Genomic DNA, 5970 nt, shown 5'->3' with positions numbered 1-5970 from the left:
AAGGTTTCTCATGTTCTTACTTGTTGTTAGTTTTAGCATAGGTTCAGTTAAAACTATCTTAGCAGTAGTCATAAGCGGATGATGATATATGTTCAACCACGCTGGGCTAAAGAGTGGCCTCTGGGCAACACATGTATTATTTAGATCTACAGCCCACCAAAGATTAAACTAGAATTGGCAGGGGCCGCGCGAACGCAAGCCTCTTCAGCAACAAATTATGACGTAGGCTCGACCACTTGGGCCGACCTTAGTCAAGTACCCCTTCAAAGTGCAATGGAGGTCATAAGCCTAGGCCATGGGCCTTCATGATCAACCATTGACCCTGTCCAGGTTAGTATGTTATCCTACTTGGCCCAATATTATACCTCCTCCTTCTGTCTCCATCTTCCCTATTTATCGATGTAGGATAACTGGATTCTTCTGTATAGATATCAAAATTTTCATCGTTGAAATGGATTAGTTACTTAAAAAACAAAATTGTAGTCTTAGACAACAATAACATATAAACACACTTTAAAATACGAACTACTATAAGTACGGATTACAAAATATAAGTACTTGATGATTCTGTTAGATTTTATTTGCCCTGATTTCTTACCATAAATTGGTTTTCCTTTTAGAAAAAGGTTTTGGATTGACTAATCCTTTGAGTTGAGAAACAATCATATATACTCGCACATGTTATTTCACTACATCTTTAGGCCCTTTTTAGGAATCACCTAAATTCCTTAATTTTTTGTGTGTATTAGTCAATGGATCAAGGGCCTGGAGAACCAAACAATTTCCTCATATTTTATGTGGAACTCCTTAAAAAGATGTGTAAATATTTTGTATTTATAGATCTTTTTTTAGGATTTGCTCAAATTCCTCAATTTTTCGTGTGTATAATCCCATGGATTTAGCGCCCAGAGCACCCATAATTTTTTCTAAAAAAACATTATGAGGTCCTTGTTATTGAGTTGGGGAACCATCACGTATACTTGCACCAATTTTTTCACGTCCATTTATGAATTTATAGGTCCTTTTTTAGAAGTCGCATAAATTCCTAGATTTTCCTATGTATAATCCCATTGATCTGGAGCCCGAATCACCCAAATTGTCTTTCTCAAGAAAATTTATAAAGACCTACATATTGATTTGGGGAACCATTACTTATACTCACACTATTCTTTTCACGCCAATTTCTTCATCTACAGGCCCATTTTAAAAATCACACAAATTCCTCAATTTTGTGTGTGTATTAGCCCGTGTATCTGACGCCCGAAGCACTCAAATTATTTTTCTTAAAAAACATTATGAAGACCTTAGTATTGGGTTTGGGAACAATCACGTATACCCACAACATCTCTTTCACGCATATTTCCATATCTAGAGGCCCTTTTATTGGAATCGTGCAAATTTCTCAATTTTTCGTGCGTATTAGCCCACGGATATGGCGCCTAGAGCATCAAAAAAAATTCTTAAAAAACATTATTAGGACCTGTATTGAGTTGGGAAACAATCACGTATACTCACACCATATTTTGAAGCTCATTTTCAAATTTACATGCCTTTTTTAGAAATCGCATAAATTCATCAATTTTTCATGTGTATTATCCCATGGATCTGACTCACGAAGCACCCAAAATTCTTTTTTCAATATAATTTATGGGGACATACGTATTGATTAACCATCATGTATATTCACACAATTTTTTTCATGTCCATTTCCTCAAATACTGGCACTTTTTTAGTAATTGCATAAATTCCTCAATTTTTGGTTTGTATTAGCAAATGGATGTGGCGCTTGGAGCACCCAAACTTTTTTTCCAAAAAAGTTTATGAGTACCTCTGTATTGAGTTGAGGAACCATCATGTATAATCACACTAAATTTTTCATGCCCATTTCTGCATCTACAAGCCTTTTATTCAAAATCGAGAAATTCATCAATTTTTTGCGTTTATAAGCCCATGGATCTGGCGCCAGGATCTCTAATATTTTTTTCTCAAATAACTTTATCAGGACCTCCGTATTGAGTTGGGGAACCATTATGTATACTCACACTATTTGTTTCCACGCCTATTCAGCATTTGATGGACCTTTTTTGGAATCACGGAAATTTCTCAATTTTTGAGTGTATTAGCTCATGGATATAGTGTCCGAAGCACCCAAATTTTTCACAAAAAAATTAGGAGGACGTCTGTGTTGATTTGAGGAACCATCACGTATTCTCACACCAATTTGTTTTCACGTCCATTTCCACTTTTACAAGACCTTTTGGAATCGCACAAATTCCTATATTTTTTGGTGTATTAGCCCATTGATCTGGCGCACAAAGCATTCAAATAATTTTTCCTCAAAAAGATTAATGAGGACTCCCCTATTGAATTGGGGAACCGTCACGTATATTCAAATCATTTTTCACACCCATTTCAGCATCTAGAGGCCCATTTTTAGGAATTAGGCAAATTAGTCAACTTTTTGTGTGTATTAACCCATGGATATAGGGACCGAAACACTAATGTTTTTCTCAAATAACTTTAAAAGGACTTTTGTATTAAGTAGGGGAATCATCATACATAGTCACACCTTCTTTTTCACTCTTATTTTCGCATCTTCATGTCATTTTTAAGAATTGCATAAATCCCTCAATTTTTCATATGTATTAGCCCTTGGATATGGTGCCCGGAGCACCCAAATTTTTCAATCCAAAAGTGTGTAAGGACCGAATTAGGGAACCGTCATGTATATCTACATCATTTTTTCATGTCCATTCACATGCCTTTTTTTAAGAATCACGCAAATTACTCAATCATTCGTGTGTATAAATTAGCCCAAAAATGTGGCTCCCAAAGCACTCAAAAAATTTTATTAAAAACTTTATGAGGACCTCCGTATTGAGTTGAGGAACCATCAAGTATACTCATACAATTTTTAAATCTACTCTCCCTTTTTAGGAATTAAACAAATTTTTTAATTTTTTGTATGTATTAGCCATGGATCTGGCGCCCCGGAGTACCCAAAAATTTTTGGTCAAAAAATTTATGAGGACCTCTATATGGAGTTGGAGAACCATCACATATACTCATACCTTTTTTTCACGCTCATTTCTGCATTTAGAGTCCTTTTTTAGGAATCGCGCAAATTCTCAATTTTTCGTATGTATTAACCCATAAATCTGGAGCCGGTAGCACCCTAAATTTATTATGAAAATACTTTATGAGGATCTCTATATATAGTTGTGGAACAGTCATGTATACTTATACCATTTTTCACACCCATTCCCGCATATACAGACACTTTTTAGGAATCTCTCAAATTTTCATGTGTAAAACCATTAATTTGGCACTCGGAGCACCCAATTCTTTTCTCAGAAAACTTTAGGAGGACCTCCATGTTGAGTTGGGGAACCATCATGTATACTCACACCATTTTGCACGCCCATTACCTCATCCAGAGGCTCTTTTTTAGGACTCGTTCAAATTCCTCAATTATCGTGTGTATTAGCCCATGGATCTGATGCTAGTAGCACCCAAAAGCTTTTTCTAAAATACTCTATGAGGATCTCCGTTTTGAGCTGGAGAACCATCAAGTATACTCCCATTTCCACATCTACACGCTTTTTTTTTGGAATTATGCAAATTCCTCAATTTTTCGTGTGTATTAGCTCATAGATTTGGAGCGCGGAGCACCCTAAATACTTTTTATCTAAAAACTTTATGAGGACCTCTGTATTGAGTTGGGGAACCATCATGTATACTTACACCAATTTTTTCACACCCATTTCCGCATCTACAAACCTTTTTAGGATTTGCGGAAATTAGTCAGGTTTTCGTGTGTATTAGCCTATGGTTCTGGCCTTCGGAGTACCTAAATATTTTTTGTCAAAAAAATTTATGAGTACTTCCATATTGATATTGAGCTTAAGGAATTATTACGTATTCTCGCACCATTTTCTTCACGCCAATTTCTGCATCTAGAAGCCATTTTTAAAAATCGCGTAAATTCCTCAATTTTTCGTGTGTATTATCACATAGATCTACCGACTGGAGCACCTTAAATATCTTTCTCAAAAAAACATTATAAGGAACTACGCATTGAGTTGGAAATTATCACGTATACGCACACCATTCTTTTCACGTGTTTCTCCATCTACATGTGGGAAATCTTTCAAATTTCTCAATTTTTCATGTGCATTAGACCACAGATCAGGGAATCAAAGCATCAAAAATATTTTTCTCAAAAAACATTATGGGGATCTCCGTATTGAGTTTGGAAACCATCATATATTCTCAAACAATTCTTTTCATGCCCATTTTCGTATTTAGAGGCAGCTTTAAGGAATCACGCAAAATTTTAAATTTTTTGTGTGTAATAGCCCGTGGTTTGGTGCGCGACACACCCTATATTTTTTTCTTAAATTATTTTATAATGACTCCGTATTAAGTTGGGAAACCATCATATATACTCACACCATTTTTTTCAAACCCATTTCCACAATTACAGGCCCTTTTTAGGAATCTCGCAAATTCCTCAGTTTTGTGTGTACTAGCCATTGATATGGCGCCCGGCGCACCCAAATTTGTTTCTCAAAAAACTTTATCAAGACCTACGTATTGAGTTTGGGAAATACAAATATCATGTATATCCATACAATTTTTTCAAACCCAATTTCGTATTTGCTAGACCACTTTTTGAAATCGAGCAAATTTCTTATTTTTTTTGTGTGTATTAGCTCATAGATCTGGCATCCGGAGCACCCAAAATTTTTTCCTCAAATTTTTTTGAGGACCTCCATATTGAACTAGGTAACAATATTGTATACCGCACCATGTTTTCTCACTCATTTCCGCATTTACGTGACCGTGTATAGTGATCGCGTAAATTTCTCAATTTTTCGTGTGTATTAATTAGCCCAAATATTTGGCACATGTAGCACCCAAAATTTATTTTTAAAAAAACTTATGAGGACCTCCATATTGAGTTGGGGAATAATCACGTATACTCATATCATTTTTATCACGCCAATTTGCATATCTATACTCCCTTTTTTAGGAACTGTGCAAATTCCTCAATTTTTCCGTGTATACTCACAACAATTTTTAATGTCTATTTTTACATTTACAGACCCTATTTTAGGAATTTACGCAAATTTCTCAATTTTTAGTATGTATTAGCCTATGGATTTGGCGACCCTAGCACCTAATTCTTTTTCTCAAAAAAATTATTTTTCACGCCTATTTCCAAATCTAGACGCTCTTTTTTAGAAATGACGCAAATTCCTCAATTTTTTGTGTGTAGCCCATGATCCAACCGCCCGAAGCACCCCTAATTTTTTTCTCAATAAACATTATGAGGAATTGAGGACCTCTATATTGAGTCCTGAAACTATATATATATTAACACCATTATTTCACGCCAATTTCCACATATACATGCCCTTTTTAGGAATCGCGCAAATTCATAAATTTTTTGTATTTATTAATGAGCTCATGGATATGGCGTCCGAAGCACCTCAAACTTTTTTCTCACAAAACTTTATGAGAACCTTCGTATCGAGTTGAGGAACCTTCACGTATACTCACACCATTATTTTCACGTCGTTTCTCCATCTACCTGCCCTTTTGTAGGAATCTTTCTAATTCCTCAATTTTTCATGTGCATTAGACCACAGATCAGGCAACCGAACACCAAAAATATTTTTCTCAAAAAGCTTTATGGGGGCCTCCGTATTGAGTTGGGAAACCATCAAATATACTCATATCATTCCTTTCATGCTCATTTCCGTATCTAGAGGTTGTTTTAAGGAATCACACAAATTCCTAAATTTTTTGTGTTTAATAGCCCATAGTTTGGTGCCCGACTTACCCTATATTTTTTTGCTCAAAATATTTTATGATGACTCCGTATTGAGTTGGGAAACCATCATATATACTCACATCTTTTTTTTTCAAATCCATTTGCACAATTACAGACCCTTTTTAGGAATC

General features: G+C 35.3%; 1 non-coding gene across 1 annotated transcript; it reads right to left on the bottom strand.

The window, feature by feature from the left end:
* Positions 1 to 177: 177 nt before the first annotated feature.
* LOC114077713 lies at positions 178 to 338 on the bottom strand. Its single transcript, XR_003579086.1, has one exon. It is a non-coding gene; the product is annotated as a U1 spliceosomal RNA (small nuclear RNA).
* Positions 339 to 5970: the final 5632 nt, after the last annotated feature.

This window comes from Solanum pennellii, chromosome 6 (genome assembly GCF_001406875.1).
Source record: "Solanum pennellii chromosome 6, SPENNV200".
NCBI classification, from domain to species: domain Eukaryota; kingdom Viridiplantae; phylum Streptophyta; class Magnoliopsida; order Solanales; family Solanaceae; genus Solanum; species Solanum pennellii.
Note: the sequence above shows the minus strand (reverse complement) of the source record. Positions and strands in the feature narration are given on the sequence as shown.